Source organism: Kogia breviceps, chromosome 10, assembly GCF_026419965.1.
Source record: "Kogia breviceps isolate mKogBre1 chromosome 10, mKogBre1 haplotype 1, whole genome shotgun sequence".
NCBI lineage: Eukaryota > Metazoa > Chordata > Mammalia > Artiodactyla > Physeteridae > Kogia > Kogia breviceps.
In genome coordinates this window covers 85561653-85578835 of record NC_081319.1, presented here as the reverse complement: position 1 = coordinate 85578835, position 17183 = coordinate 85561653, and the positions used below count along the sequence as shown (strand labels likewise).

Genomic DNA, 17183 nt, shown 5'->3' with positions numbered 1-17183 from the left:
AAAGCAGAAACAAAAGCAAACAAACAAAAATGCTTCTTAGTCTGATCTTGAACCCTAGCAGTCACACTGGTTAGCATCATGGCCTTGAAACTTCCAGAGAAGACCCAGAAAGACTCGTTTTCTGGTACAACTCCTAGTATGTATTATATCTTCCTCATTCATCTTATGTCTTTGCCTATATTAGTAAATATATCATTGAATATCTTTTGGAATTGAGAGGACATTCTTGGTTTGACAGAATTTCTCTCTCAGTTGGCTCATGGGGCTGGTAGAATAGATAGGAGGAGACAAAAGTGGCAGGTTTCGCTGAAATTGAGCGCTAGAGAAGAGGCACCCACAAAATTCTACAAGCTCTAGTATATGAGCGTGTGTGTGTGTGTGTGTGTGTGTGTGTGTGAGAGAGAGAGAGAGAGAGAGAGAGAGAGAGAGAGAGAGTCCAGGAGGATGAGTAGGAAATTATTACAGTAGGCTGTTTGAGGGTGAAAGCACAAATATGAAAGTTTCCAGAGTCATTGAAATTGGAGAAGCCTAACTACCAGTTACATTACCAGAAGTTCCTCACAAGTTTTGGCTTCATTTTGGTTTTTTCTGTTTACTCCAATGTACACTGAACACCAAAGTTGTTTATCAATTTTCTGTGAAAATAGTCAGCAATTAGCGGATGTATGAAGTGCTTTTATAATGCATCTAAAACCAGGGAGAAAACTGTAACTAGTTGGGTGCCATTTTTTAATGACAGACCAGGATGAAAGGGTAAAGAAGATGTTATATATGAGAAACATGGATGGGTCTTGAAGACATTGTGTTAAGTGAGATGTCAGACAGAGAAAGACAAATACTATATGATAGCCCTTATATGTAGAATCTTAAAAAAAAAAAAAAACAGAGTAGAATGGTGGTTACCAAAGCCTGAGGGGTGGGGAATTGGAGAGATGTTGTTTAAGGGTACATACTTGCAACTAGTAGACAAATAAGTCCTGGAGATATAATACACAGTCCAGGGATTACAGACCACAAAACTGTGTTGTAAACATTTAACTTGCTAAGAGACTAGATCTTAATTGTTCCCACCACTAGAAGAATAATAATGTGACACAGTAGAGGTGTTAGCTAAAACACACACACACAAAGTTGACAGACCAAAAGGGATAAAGTATTCATGTAAAAAGGTTTTATGTAATGCTCTGGAATTTGAATTAACACTTATGATGTTTGGTGTTTACAACATCTCGATTTGTTGACCTGGACAGAGAGGTTTAGTAATATTGCTCTAAGTTTCCCACCTTGATTGAATATGAAGAAACTGTTCCTAGAGTAGGCAGTAAAGGATTAAGTATTCTTTTTTCTCCTATTAAATATGGCTTTGAAAAAAATAAATCACTGCCTTTTGAGTCAGAGTGACTGCATGGCCTAGTGGATATTGTCTGCTTGCCTATTCCTATGCAGCCAATGATCCTGCCCAACTGTGACCTCTCACACATTCACAGAGGGTGTCACACACATGACCACCTCCCCTTTCTTCTCAGAGGTCCTTAGTCTTTAATTCCTCCCCAAAGAAAGCTAAACAAAAGCTTGTTGAAGGATAGAGCCCCCAAATAAAACATAGTTGAATTTCCAGAATTCATCTACAATGTACTTTAAAATGAGCCCTTTTTGTCCTGGGCCAATGTTAGACACAGCTAGCCTTCAAAGAAGTACCTCCATTTGTCACATGTTGCTTTTATTGGCATATAGTTTTTTTGAAATTTCCACTCTATATTTCCTATGGTTTTCTCATACTAAGTTCTTGGCTTTTCCACTCTATCCTCTTCTTCCTTAAATTTCAGAGGTGAAATTCCTTGGAGAAGTCTATGGTTGGAAGGGAAAAACATTTTCCATTTGGACCTGAGCCCTAATATAATACATAAAAGCAATGGTAAGAATTCATGATATTCTTTTTCAAGTTTAGTCTATTTGCCTTTTGCAATTTGATGAATTCCTATGGTTGGAGCATGTGAATACATTTCTCCTGACACAGTAGACACAAGTGGCAAAAAGACATTGTAAAATTGTACTTTGAAAACAAGAGAGAAAAATATGTCAACAGAACCAAAAATGACCTATTACTCCTATTAAAGAAAATCTGGCTCCTGAGTGCTAGCTCTTATTCTTCCTTTGAAGAGGTAAATTCCAAAGTGAAGGCATTTTAACTTGAGAAAGATCTTATCCTATTTAAGATGTTGCCGAGCAGAAACAAAGATACAAACTTCCTAGTTTATACTGGAAGTTAGCACTGTCTTGATTGCAAAACTTGCAAAACTTTTATTAAAAAGAAACTTCACATCTAATTCAATTATGTATATTGATTCAAAAAATTAATATTAATAAATATCATATTACCATGAGAGGGGAAACAGTGTCAATTATTAGAATACAAAAATTGTTCAACAATAGAAATACATTTTTTGCAATTGTTTTTCCTACATTAGAATGGGAAGTTGCAAAAAATTATAATACAGCCATATATTTATAATATATACCCTTTAAATCCACATCATAGCACTCAAACCAGTGATTCTCAAACTTTCACGTGCAAAGGACACACTTGTGGATCCTGTCGAAATGCTAATTCTAGTTCAGTAAGTCTGGGGTGGAACTGACATCCTGCATTTCTAACAAGCTCTCAGGTACCACCAACTCCTTTGGTCCAAGGACCACACTGACCCTGGGTCTGGAAAATTCCTTTCCTATGCAACAGTCTCAGATAAAATTACTTCTGTATATCATCTAAATTATCTAGTTAAATCCTATTCTCGGGTAAGAGTAAAGACAGAACAAAACTGGAAATTAATCTGTGACTTCTGAAATCTTCAGCCCAAGGTACTGCTCAATGTATTCCCAATGGAGCTATTGCTGCCTAAGTGTGACTTCTCCACATCCACTGATGAAAATAAATTTCTTGATTTCCCATTTTGGAACGCTCTCTTCTTGCTCAACCTTCAGGCTGATCATGGCCAAAACGGCTCAGAAAACAAAAGAAACTACGAAAATTTGGCTTGCGACCATGTGTTAAATTCTCCCATCCTTATCTCTTCTTTCCTGCTTTATCAATAATAATGTGACGTGCTTTTTGTTCCGGAATCTCGAGCTGCTGGATGAGCCCAGACTTTGTCTTCTCGTTCCATCTTTTCCTCCTTTCGCAGCCAACCTCGGTGTTGCCAAACCCGAGAAGTAGAAACAGGGCAGCGCCAATACTAATAGCAAATAGTTGTGAAATCTGTTTACTTTCTTTTTGAGCGGGGCAAAAAAAGTAAAATGGGGAAAGAAACAAGAACTTTCAAAAGTGGAGGTGCCGGGGATTGAACCCGGGGCCTCGTGCATGCTAAGCACGCGCTCTACCACTGAGCTACACCCCCTCCCTCGACCTGCACCCTCGGGAATATATACAAAACACAACATAGCCATTTTGAGTAGGTTTAACGCGAATTAACATCAAACTAAAGTCCAATCTACCTAATTTCGCTTATTTCCGAAATCTTAAATTTAGAACCTAAATCTAGGTCCTATGACATGCTTTGCTAAAAGAAGAGTAAGTCGCATTCTAGACGGAAAGCCCTTATTGGTGGTCCTGGGGCCTTTTCGCTCCAATCAGTCTGGAGTCACTTCCTTGAAGCCTCTAGAAGACCACGAGATGAAATACTTTCTCTCCTTTTTTCACTCCCTCCTTTCCTCTTTCCTTGCCGTTTGAAAGGGCAGCCAGAAAGCCACAAAGTATAATGCGGGGGATGCAAAAATAGAGACCATACGAGCTCCAGAGGGGAGAGAAGACGGTAGGACAAATGCAGAGCTGTTTGTTTTGGTCGCCGAGGAGAGAGGGTGCATGGGCTATGATCGCGCCCCCCTTGGGGGTGGAATTGAAGGCCATTAAGAAGGTTACACCTGTGATGCACATTAACCCTTTGTAAAAACCCTCCGCACGGTGGGACTGGTTCACTAACCACATCCTTCTCTGAGGCTCTGAGCCTCTCGCTTTCAGCCCCACAAACCGACAGAGCCTCAGATAAGATTGGAGAAGTCGCTTATGTGGGCAAAAGACATAATAAGATAATGCGGTAAATAATACTTCTCCAATCAGAGATGAAAAGGACGGTAATAAAATGACAAATCATGAATCAAACACTCAGTTCAAGATGTTAGAAAATGAACAAAATAAGCCAAAAAGAATGAAGAAGGAAGGGTTGATAAAGACAAACTCAGAAAATGAGTTTTTTTAAAGTAGAACTAGAAGAAAGCTGGTTATTTGAAAAGTCAACAAAATAGACAAACCTCTAACCATCCTAATCAAGAAGAGTGAAAATCAGTGCAAATACACAAAATTAGAACTGACGGGAGAAAATAACTATCAAAACAGAAAAACTTTTTAAAAATCATAAGACACAACTCAGCAAATGATTTTAAAACTTTAGATGAAGTGGATTTTATAAATGCATTATACCCAAATTACTTCTTGTAGAGACAGAAAGTCTAAACAGACCATTACTATAGAAAAATAGAAAAACAGTTGAATAGGTATGTCCCCCAAAAGGGAACCAAGCACAAATACTTTCACAAAGAAATTTTACCGAACTGTTAAATATAAGAGAATCATGATGCAACTTAAATTTTCAAAGCACAGGAAAAGGAGCCCTTCCAATTCATTTTATAAAGTGAGTATAGCGTTCATCACAAACTTTTTAAGTTCACACAGAAAATGAAAACTATAGTCTAATTTCACATAATACAGAATATCCAAGTGGGGTTTATTCCAGAAATGCAAAGATCACTCATTATTAAGGAAGACATTAACAAAGATTCTCTCCTCTACCAATCTCTACTCAGGGTTCCCTGAACTCTATTTCAAATAGGCCTTGACTTTGGGATTTCTGTTTTCATCTCTGTGTTGTCCAATTTTAGCAAGAATCTTGTTAGGTTGGTTTGGATAGAATCCTCTATCCTCCATGTCTGGTCACCCTTGATATCTAATTGTGTTCCTCATCCACTGCCATCCCCTTGGTGATGTCTGATCACCTTGGCCTACTTTCAACAAGAATCCTGTTTGGTTGGTTTAGCCAGAATTCTTCCTTACCTCTGATGTTTCTTCTTAATAATTTTCTATCCACTGACCCTCACCCTACTCCACCCTTCTCCTTAGTTATAAATCTCCACTTGGCTATGCTGTTATTTGGAATTGATCCTGGTTCCATATTGAGGCCTTTTGCCCATTGCAATATTCCTGAATGAAATCTAGAGTTTTTACCACTCTAGCTACTGTTCAGCTCTGGTTTATCTTTAACAACATTAATATAATCCATCAAATTGTTAAAGGTAAGGAAAAAAACCATACATGATCATCTCCAAGAGCTGCACAATAGACATTGACAAAAGCCAACATATATTTCACATTGTAGTGGGTTGAATAGTGTCCTCCAAAAATTCATGTGGACTCAGAACCTGAAAATGTGACCTTATTTAGTAATAGGGTCTTTGTAGACGTAATTAGTTAGAAAGACATCGTATTGGATTACGGTGAGCCCTAAATCCAATGACTGATGTCCTTACAAGAGGAGAACATGCAGAGACAGAGATATACAAAGGGAAAAAGGCCATGTGATGATGGAGGCAGATATTAGAGTGATGCAGCTACAATCCAAGGATTGCCAGGAGCCACCAGAAATTAAAATGAGGCAAAAAAGCATTCTTCATTAGAGACCTCAGAGGGAGCATGGCCCTGCTGACACCTTGCTTTTGGACTTCTGGGCTAGAGAACTATGAGAGAATAAATTCCTATTGTTCTAAGCCACTCAGTTAGTGGTAGCTTGTTACGACAGCCTTAAGAAATTAATACAAATGTGCCAAAAGCACTCAATAAAATAAGAACTGATGGACATTTCTCAACATGATAAAATACTTCAGGCCCAAAACTAGCATTTTAGTTAATTGAACAACACTAGAGGCTTTGTGGGCAAGAAAAAATAATATTCAGTATTTCTACTGCTATTTAATATTAAGTTGGAGACAGTTGTCAAAGCAATTAACAAGACAGTTAAAGGCATAAGAATTGAAAGAAGTAGGGAAAACAATGTTATGATTCAGTTATAATTATGTATCTGAAAAAGTAAAAAAGAAAAACTATGAAACAATAAGAGATTTTAGTGAAGTGGTAGGTTAGAAAAATAACACACAAAAATCAATACCCTTCACATATACCAAAAAAAAAAAAAAAAAAAAAAATATATATATATATATATATATATATAACACAATAGAGGAAGCCATTAACAACAGCAAAGAAAGGGAAAAGGGGGTGGGAGGAAGGAAGCAGGGAGGGTAGGGAGGGGAGTAAAGGGAAAAGGAAATAAAATTTTAAAAGAAAAAAGTTCCTGGATATAAACTTTAAAAATTTCCAAAATCTATATGAATAAAACTCTAATACACCCCTTGAAGTCACAAAAATATACTTGAACATTGTAAAAATATATAATATTCTAATAGAAAAAAGACAACTTCATATAACTGTCATTTATTCCTAAGATAATTAATTTAATGCAATCCCAATAAAAATGCTATCACTTTTTTCTGGAACTGAGTCATTTTTATAAAGTTTACTTAGAAAAACAAGCCATCAATAATATCCAGGAAACCCCTAAAATAATAAGAGCAAAAGCAAGGAGGGAGAGCTAGCCCAACAGGCTTAAAACATACCATAAAACCTCTGTAACTGGAATTGTTCGTTATTGATAGAGAATAGAAAATCCTATAACAAAACCAGTTGCAAATAAAAATTAGTTTACAATAAAGGCAGTAACTCATATTAACAAAGGAAAGATGAACTTCTAAATTTGTAGCACTGAGATAATTGAATAGTCACATGAATAAGTATTAAATTGAATACATTTCTCACCTTGCATACCAGGATAAATTCCATATGTATTAAAATTTTTAATGTTAAAAAAATGAAACTATACAAATACAAAAAGAAAACATATGTGAACTTCTCTATAACCTAAGGAGTAGCAAAATTACCTAATATTGCCCCCAAATCTAAAAGCAATATTCTAAATTTGTATAAATATGATTATATAAACATTAAAGGAAAAAATTTTGCATTGCAAAAAACACCATAATCAAAGAAACATGATAATAGGCTGAAAAACTTATTAGCAATTTATATCATGATAAATGCTTACTATTCCTTCTACATAAATAAAATTTTTAAAAGGAGTAAAAGGCCAACAAATCCATATAAAAAATAGTTTAGAGATATGAATAAAGAGTTAAGAGGAGGAAATACAAATGGTTCTTAACTATATGAAAAAAATGCTCAATTTCACTCATAATAAGGGAGATACAACTAAGTTAACACTATGTTACAATTTTTTCACCTATCAGATTGGCAAATATCTACATGTTGTATAGCATATTCTGTTGTTCAAGGTTGTTCAAGAGACATTAGTCCATCTGTGGATTGCTGGTAGGAATACAATCCTAAGGGAAGGAGATTTGCAGTATCTAGAAAAATTACATATTTATTTACCCTTTGACCCATAAATCTCTCTTCTAGGAAGCTATCCAAAGGTATACTGGCAAAAATAAAAAATAAAAAGGTAAGTAGATGCATAGGACTATTTATCACATCACTATTTATAAAGCAAAAGATGAGAAATGATCCAAATATCCATCAAAAGGAAAAACTGACACAACTATGGCACATCAATATAATGCCACTGTAAAATGGAATACAGAAGGATAAACTAAATTTTCTTTCTCAAAACAAACAAACAACCAAAAAAACCTTACTTATATGGAGAGAAAGGTAATACCTTAAGGACAAAAAGAAGTGAAAAAAATGATTACTACACTATTTAAAGTAATCATTTCGGGCTTCCCTGGTGGCGCAGTGGTTGAGAGTCCGCCTGCCAATGCAGGGGATACGGGTTCGTGCCCCGGTCCGGGAAGATCCCACGTGCCGCGGAGCGGCTGGGCCCGTGAGTCATGGCCGCCGAGCCTGCGCGTCCGGAGCCTGTGCCCCGCAACGGGAGAGGCCACAACAGTGAGAGGCCCGCATACCACAAAAAAAAAAAAAAAAAAAAAAAAAAAAAGTAATCATTTGTTAATTGTGATTTGGGTATTGTAATTATGACCTCTTTGTGTTTATGTAATTAACCAAATAAGTAGTTATGTTGCTGTCATTAATACACTAGAAGGAATCAATAGCAGAATAACTGAGGTGGAAGAATGGATAAGTGACCTGGAAGACAGAATGGTGGAATTCACTGCTGTGGAACAGACTAAAGAAAAAAGAATGAAAAGAAATGAAGACATTCTGGGACCTCTGGGAGACCTCTGGGACAATGTTAAACGCACCAACATTCACATTATAGAGGTCCCAGAAGGAGGAGAGAGAGAGAAAGGACCCGAGATAATATTTGAAGAGATTATAGTCAAAAACTTCCCTAACACGGGAAAGGAAATAGCCACCCAGGTCCAGGAAGCACAGAGAGTACCAGGCAGGATAAACCCAAGGAGAAACATGCTGAGACACACAGTAATCAAATTGACAAAAATTAAAGACAAAGAAAAATTATTGAAAGCAGCAAGAGAAAAACGACAAATAACATACAAGGGAACTCCCATAAGGTTAACAGCTGATTTCTCAGCAGAAACTCTACAAGCCAGAAGAGAGTGGCATGATACACTTAAAGTGATGAAAGGGAAGAACCTACAACCAAGATTACTCTACCTGGCAAGGATCTCATTCAGATTCGATGGAGAAATCAAAAGCTTTACAGACAAGCAAAAGCTAAGAGAATTCAGCACCACCAAACCAGCTCTACAACAAATGCTAAAGGAACTTCTCTAAGTGGGAAACACAAGAGAAGAAAAGCACCTACAAAAACAAACCCATAACAATTAAGAAAATGGTAATAGGAACATACATATCAAAAATTACCTTAAATGTGAATCGATTAAATGCTCCAACCAAAAGACAAAGGCTCACTGAATGGATACAAAAACAAGACCCATACATATGCTGTCTACAAGAGACCTCACTTCAGACTGAAAGTGAGGGGATGGAAAAAGCTATTCCATGCAAATGGAAATCAAAAGAAAGCTGGAGTAGCAATACTCATATCAGATAAAATAGACTTTAAAATAAAGAATGTTATAAGAGACAAGGAAGAACCCTACATAATGATCAGGGGATCAACCCAAGAAGAAGATATAATAATTATAAATATATATGCACCCAACATAGGAGCACCTCAATACATAAGGCAAATGTTAACAGCTATGAAAGAGGAAATAGACAGTAACACAGTAATAGTGGGGGACTTTAACAGCTCACTTACACCAATGGACAGATCATCCAGACAGAAAATTAATAAGGAAACACAAGCTTTAAATGACACAAAAGACCAGATCAATTTAATTGATATTTACAGGACATTCCATCGAAAAACAGCAGAATACACTTTCTTCTCAAGTGCACATGGAACATTCTCCAGGATATCTTAGGTCACAAATCAAACCTCGGTAAATTTAAGAAAACTGAAATCATATCAAGCATCTTTTCCGACCACAATTCTATGAGATTAGAACTCAGTTACGGGGGGGAAACATAAAAAACACAAACACATGGAGGCCAAACAATACATTACTAAATAACCAAGAGATCACTGAAGAAATCAAAGAGGAAATCAAAAAATACCTAGAGACAAATGACAACAAAAACACGATGATCCAAAACCTATGGGATGCAGCAAAAGCAGGTCTAAGAGGGAAGTTTATAGCAATACAAGCCTACCTCAAGACACAAGAAAAATCTCAAATAAACAATCTAAGCTTACACCTAAAGGAAGTAGAGAAAGAAGAACAAACGAAACCCAAAGTTAGTAGAAGGAAAGAAATAATAAAGATCAGAGCAGAAATAAATGAAATAGAAACAAAGAAAACAATAGCAAAGGTTAATTAAACTAAAAGCTGGTTATTTGAGAAGATAAACAAAATTGATAAACCTTTAGCCAGACTCATCAAGAAAAAGAGGGAGAGGACTCAAATCAATAAAATTAGACATGAAAAAGGAGAAGTTACAACAGACACTGCAGAAATACAAAGCATCCTAAGAGACTACTACAAGCAGCTCTATGCCAATAAAAAGGACAACATGGAAGAAATGGCCAAATTCTTAGAAAGATACAAACTTCCAAGACTGAACCAGAAAGAAATAGAAAATATAAACAGACCAATCACAAGCACTGAAATTGAAACTGTGATTAAAAATCTGCCAACAAACAAAAGTCCAGGACCAGACAGCTTCACAGGTGAATTCTATCAAACATTTAGAGAAGAGCTAACACTCATCCTTCTCAAACTCTTCCAGAAAATTGCAGAGGAAGAAACACTCCCAAACTCATTCTATGAGGCCACCATCACCCTGATACCAAAACCAGACAGAGGTACTACAAAAAAAGAAAATTAGAGACCAATATCACTGATGAATATAGATGCAAAAATCCTCAAAAACTACTAGCAAACAGAATCCAACAGCACATTAAAAGGATCATACCCCATGATCAAGTGGGATTTATCCCAGGGATGCAAGGATTCTTCAATATACGCAAATCAATCAATGTGATACACCATATTAACAAACTGAAGAATAAAAACCATATGATCATCTCAATAGATGCAGAAAAAGCTTTGACAAAATTCAACACCCATTTATGATAAATACCCTCCAGAAAGTGGACATATAGAGAACCTACCTCAACATAATAAAGGCCATATACGACAAACCCACAGCAAACATCATTCTCAATGGTGAAAAACTGAAAGCATTTCCTCTAAGATCAGGAACAAGACAAGGATGTCCACTCTCACCACTATGATTCAGCATAGTTTTGGAAGTCCTAGCCACGGTAATCAGAGAAGAAAAAGAAATAAAAGGAATACAAATTGGAAAAGAAGAAGTAAAACTGTCACTGTTTGTAGATGACATGATACTATACATAGAGAATCCTAAAGATGCCACCAGAAAACTACTAGAGCTAATCAATGAATTTGGTAAAGTTGAAGGATACAAAATTAATGCACAGAAATCTCTTGCATTCCTATACACTAACAATAAAAGACCAGAAAGAGAAATAAAGGAAATAATCCCATTCACCACTGCGACAAAAAGAATAAAATACCTAGGGATAAACCTTCCTAAAGTGGTAAAAGGCCTGTACTCAGAAAACTATAAGACACTGATGAAAGAAATCAAAGATGACACAAACAGATGGAGAGATATACCATGTTCTTTGATTGGAAGAATCAATATTGTGAAAATTACTGTACTACCCAAAGCAGTCTACAGATTCAACACAATCTCTATCAAATTACCAATGGCATTTTTTACAGAACTAGAACAAAAAATCTTAAAATTTGTATGGAGACACAAAAGACCCTGAATAGCCAAAGCAGTCTTGAGGGGAAAAAAAGGAGCTGGAGGAATCAGACTCCCTGACTTCAGACTATACTACAAAGCTACAGTAATCAAGACAATAGGGTACTGGCACAAAAACAGAAATATAGATCAGTGGAACAGGATAGAAAGCCCAGAGATAAACCCACGCACCTATGGTAAACTAATCTATGACAAAGGAGGCAAGGATATACAATGGAGAAAAGACAGTCTCTTCAATCAGTGGTGCTGGGAAAACTGGACAGCTACATGTAAAAGAATGAAATTAGAACACTTCCTAACACCATACACGAAAATAAACTCAAAATGAATTAAAGACCTAAATGTAAGACTGGACACTATAAAACTCTTAGAGGAAAACATAGTAAGAACACTCTGACAAAAATCACAGCAAGATCTTTTTTGATCCACCTCCTAGAGTAATGGAAATAAAAACAAAAATAAACAAATGGGACCTAATGAAACTTAAAATCTGTTGTACAGCAAAGGAATCTACAAACAAGACAAAAAGACAACCCTCAGAATGGAAGAAAATATTTGCAAATGAATCAACAGACAAAGGATTAATCTCCAAAATGCATAAACAGCTCACGCAGCTCAATATTAAAAAAACAAACAACCCAGTCAAAAAATAGGCAGAAGACCTAAATAGACATTTTTCTAATGAAGACATACAGATGGCCAAGAAGCACATGAAAAGCTGCTCAACATCACTAATTATTAGAGAAATGCAAGTCAAAACTACAATGAGGTATCACCTCACACCAGTTAGAATGGGCATCATCAGAAAATCTACAAACAACAAACTCTGGAGAAAAAAAAATGTTCATGAAGAACCTAGGGGTAAGACAGGAATAAAGACACAGACCTACTAGAGAATGGACTTGAGGATGTGGGGAGGGGGTAGGGTAAGCTGGGACAAAGTGAGAGAGTGGCATGGACATATATACACTACCAAACGTAAAATAGATAGCTAGTGGGAAGCAGCCGCATAGCACAGGGAGATCAGCTCGGTGCTTTGTGACCACCTAGGGGGTGGGATAGGGAGGGAGGGAGACGCAAGAGGGAAGAGATATGGGGACATATTATAACTGATTCACTTTGTTATAAAGCAGAAATTAACATACCATTGTAAAGCAATTATACTCCAATAAAGATGTTTTTTAAAAAAACAACTAAAAATAGAATTACCGTATGACCCAGCAATCCCACTAGTGGACATATACCCAGAGAAAACCATAATTCAAAAAGACACATGCACCCCAGTGTTCATTGCAGCACTATTTACAATAGCCAGGTCATGGAAGCAACCTAAATGCCCATCGACAGACGAATGGATAAAGAAGATGTGGTACATGTAGACAATGAAATATTGGTCAGCCATAAAAAGGAACGAAATTGGGTCATTTGTAGAGATGTGGACGTATCTAGACACTGTCATACAGAGTAAAGTAAGTCAGAAAGAGAAAAACAAATATCGTACATTAACGCATATATGTGGAATCTAGAAGAATGATACAGATGAATGGGTTTGCAAGGCAGAAATAGAAACACAGATGTAGAGAACAATCTTATGGACACCAAGGGGCAAAAGTGGCAGGGGGGTGGTGGTGGTGGGATAAATTGGGAGATTGGGATTGACATGTATACACTGATTTGTGTAAAATGGATAACTAATAAGAACCTGCTGTATAAATAAATAAATAAAATTCTAAAATTCAAAAACAAAAAGAAAGAAAATATATAACAATGAGGATCTGTGGCATTTTCGTCACACCCTACTCCCTCCCCAGGCCAGCCTGATGGAACCTGTACTCCAAACTATACAGCCAAGAAAACAGGGCTCCATGCCCCCTATCCCCCATCCGGTTTCCACTTGGAGAACTATAATATCTTCCCTCCATTTCTAATCCTGCCCTCAGCTCCTTCTTGCAGAGGTTAAGTTCTGGACAAGTGCAGCTAAGAGGTGAGGGCTCCTGTCTTTCACCGAGTCCCCACTCATGGAAAAGAGGTTCTATTTTATTGGAGGCCTGAAAATACTGGGGCCCCTTCATGCCCAGCATGAGACAGAGGTTCCAGGCCAGGAGAGAGATGCCAAGAAGACCTGAGGCTATTGCTTCTTGCCCAGCATCCAGCTACTAAAACAGGAGTGCCAGTCATAAAGAAGTATGCCACTGTCCCTGCCCCCAGCTGAAATGCTGAAAGGAATCCTTCAAGTTGGAGCAAGGTGATAAACAGAATACAAAACTGAGTGAAAATATACAACTCCCTGGTAAAGGTAAACATATAGATAAATATAGAATCCTGTAAAATTTATGATGTAGGTGTACAAGTCACTTTTAAATCTGGCATAGAATTTTAAAAACAAAAGCATAAAACTTAATTATAACTCTAAGTTAATGGTTACACCATATAAAAAGATTATTTGTGTCATCAATAACAAAGTAGGGGGCTTCCCTGGTGGTGCAGTAAATAAGAATTCGCCTGCCAATGCAGGGCAACGAAGCTCCCACATGCCGCGGAGCAACTAAGCCCGTGCGCCACAACTACTGAGCCCGTGCACTTAGAGCCCGTGCTCCGCAAGAGAAGCCATTGCAGTGAGAAGCCCACGCACTGCAATGAAGAGCAGCCCCCGCCCGCTGCAACTAGAGAAAGCCCGCGCACAGCAACAAGGACCCAACGCAGCCAAAAATAAAATAAAGTTTAAAAAAAAATAAGCCTCTTTCATTCCACTTTACATTGAATCTGTTGGCTTCAGGGGACTCTGAAGCTATCAGAAACAAAATAATGGCATGGAACAGATAAGAGAGTTTGATAATATGGGAGCCCGAAATTCAAGGGTCTTTTTCCTCTGAGTCTGAGCCTCCATGTCTCTGGGCCTGTACGGAAAATCAGGAATGAGAGTAGAAGGTAAAATAATTTGGTTGAGCAGAGAAAACCCATTGATTCCATATACAGTAGTTGGCTCTATACAGCTGTTTTCAATCAAAAAATGAAAGAAATATGTATTCATAGATGACAAGAGTTTTGTTGCTTTTTTATTTTCTGGTTAAAAGACTGATAGAAGATTCTGATTTCAACCCCAGTTGGTCCTCTTTAGGCTTTTGACCTGAAGCATGATTTAAAGTAAGTGGGGAACTGCTTTAATGCACTAGGTCCCTCTCACTTCACTGTCCCTGAGACCAAGCAGCCACATTCACTTAGAACTGATGGTTCTTTTCACGTTGGCACATTTGTTAGTCTCAGCAGTTGTCCCTCTGTGCTGCAGGCAGCACCTCATTCTCCTTCATGGCAAGGATGGTGTACATGGTGGTTCTCCCTAAGGAAAGCTTAGTGTTTAAACATAGTCCAGAGGAAACGAAAAGAGAAATACCCAAGCAGAGAAAAAAGCTTCCTCTGATTCACCAGTTTTTGTAGGCTATGAAAAGACATGGATCATATGAACAAGAATATTCAAAAGCGGAAATTCTAAAACAGAATCCTATTAAGATGCAGGCTGGAAGAGGCTGTTGACTGTGCTGACTGCCAAGCTCTTCAGAGGCAAGAGGTCTGGTGAGGTCAGATATGAGTGTATTTAAAAGCTGATGAAGAAGACTGAGGCGACCAGAATTATCAATTGATATGACTATATTAATGATCCTCCTTTGATCCTTTTGTCAGCTAGAGAAAGGGGGAGTATATCCTGACTTCCATGTGCTGATTGATATTCCCCCAGACAACTCATTGTCAATGGTTCATATCTTTAAAATTTCAAGGTATACTTTGTGCTGGAGACACTGCAACTTCTTAACACTGTAAAGGAAGCTACCTCTGTGCCAACATCTACTCAGATGACCGGACTAATAGTTCTAATGCAAGCATCTTTGCTAAAGATTTAAGAGTTATCATCTATACTGAGAGCACATATGACTTCTGGTTTTTGTGATTTTGGAATGTTATAATATGGAAACACAGAGATTTTTATCTGTCTTGGGAACCTCAATTAAAAATTGGAAAACGTTAATGATTTATTAGAGAAAAATAGCATCTGAAAAATAGCTCAATTATGAATAGTGAATACTATTCTAAAGGTAGAACTTTGAAGCTAAATAAAAATGTATTGTAAAAACAGCTTCTCAATATGATTTTAAGAATCCAGAAGGACATATTCAAAAACAACAATCTACCATTACAGAAAGATATTGGCCATCTCAAAACTCTCATACATAGCAAAGGATTTTGGTGTTCCCAAGATGACCATCTGGTGGCGCCTAAGTCATTCTCCAGAACTTTGATGCTTAAATTACCAATATATAAAAGCACTTATAATGGTGAGGACAAATTCCTCCAATCTTTCCAAAGTTATGGTTAGGAAAACTTTACCCAAGAAGCACTCTGGGTAGCTGAATCTTTTCTATCTGTATTTATCATACCTCCCCTTCCAAAAAAGAAAAGAACTAAAGTTATGGCAAGGCTTCAATCCTTTATCTCAAAGGCCATCTGGGTATTTACAAATAGATTTCATTCAGTTGTCCAAATTTTTTAAAAATTTAATATGTTTCAATAATATCTTCAAAAGTAAAATTGTATAATTTTTGGTTGGAGTGAAGCTTTCTCTTCCAAAAGACTAATATTTTAACTTAGTGTTGTCCAACAGAACTTTTTACAACAATGGAAATGTTGTGTATCTGTGCTGTCCAAATGGTAGCTATTAGCCACATGTGGCTATTGAGCACTTGAAGTGTGAGTAGGGCAACAGCTCTGTTACCAATATATAGTATCTTTTACAGTTTACAGAGTTTATTTCTCTACTTGGGAAATACCTTTAGCACTCTTAATTGACAGAGAAATTCACTTTAGAGGTGAGATTCTTAAGATTCTCCCATTAAGACACACATTTCATTGTTCTTACCATTCTCAAAACTTTGAGAAAGTAGTATAAATTCATGTTTTTTTTAAAATCAACATTTTCAAGTTTTCAGAAGAGCTTTCTTTAACACACCTTCTGACAAGAGCTAGGGGAAAGACAATATAAAGAAGATGCAGAAGCAGAGAAAGAAAATTATTTGATTGGCTATAGCTCAAACCCTAGTTGGCTGTTTGTGACTGGTTGTCCTTATTGTTTCTATTTTGTAACCTTGAAGCATTTACAACCTTAGTTTTAGTTTGCTTATGTGGACATTAGAGCCACCTCAGTCTATTAGCCTCCTTGTTCGATTAATTTAACAGCCCTAATGTAGGCAGATTCGGTAGGGGGTCCACGGAGAAAGAGAACCAGGCATGGCTTTCTTGACATAAGAGAAGCCATTTTAGGCCTAAGCCATTCTGTGACCTAAGCCTGGCCACAGTGCTTGCCCTTGCGGAAGAAGAAGTCTCAGTAGTTAATGATTTTAAAGGGAACAAAAGAATATAAGAACAAACAGCTATTATCAGAACAGGGAAATAACTATATCAGAGGCAATGTATCAGTTGTAAAGACTCCCAGTTTTGTTTCAAAGTTAAAGATAGGCCTAAAAAAAAAAAAGATTAGCCTGAAGCACATTCTTGAACTGTTGTGCGGATCCAAACCTTCTCTAGCGCTCAACCACCAGACTAACTGGAACCTAAGGAACAATAATACTGACCTTTGCTGACCCTTGTGACTTCAATCAACTAGAGCCTGGACTCTGTCAACATTTGCCCCAATTCTATGCTGAATTCTCCTTTGCTCGAGCCCCTT

At 37.1% G+C, this 17183-nt stretch overlaps 1 non-coding gene across 1 annotated transcript; it reads right to left on the bottom strand.

The window, feature by feature from the left end:
- Positions 1-3323: 3323 nt before the first annotated feature.
- TRNAA-AGC (transfer RNA alanine (anticodon AGC)) lies at positions 3324-3395 on the bottom strand. Its single transcript has one exon. It is a non-coding gene; the product is annotated as a tRNA-Ala (tRNA).
- Positions 3396-17183: the final 13788 nt, after the last annotated feature.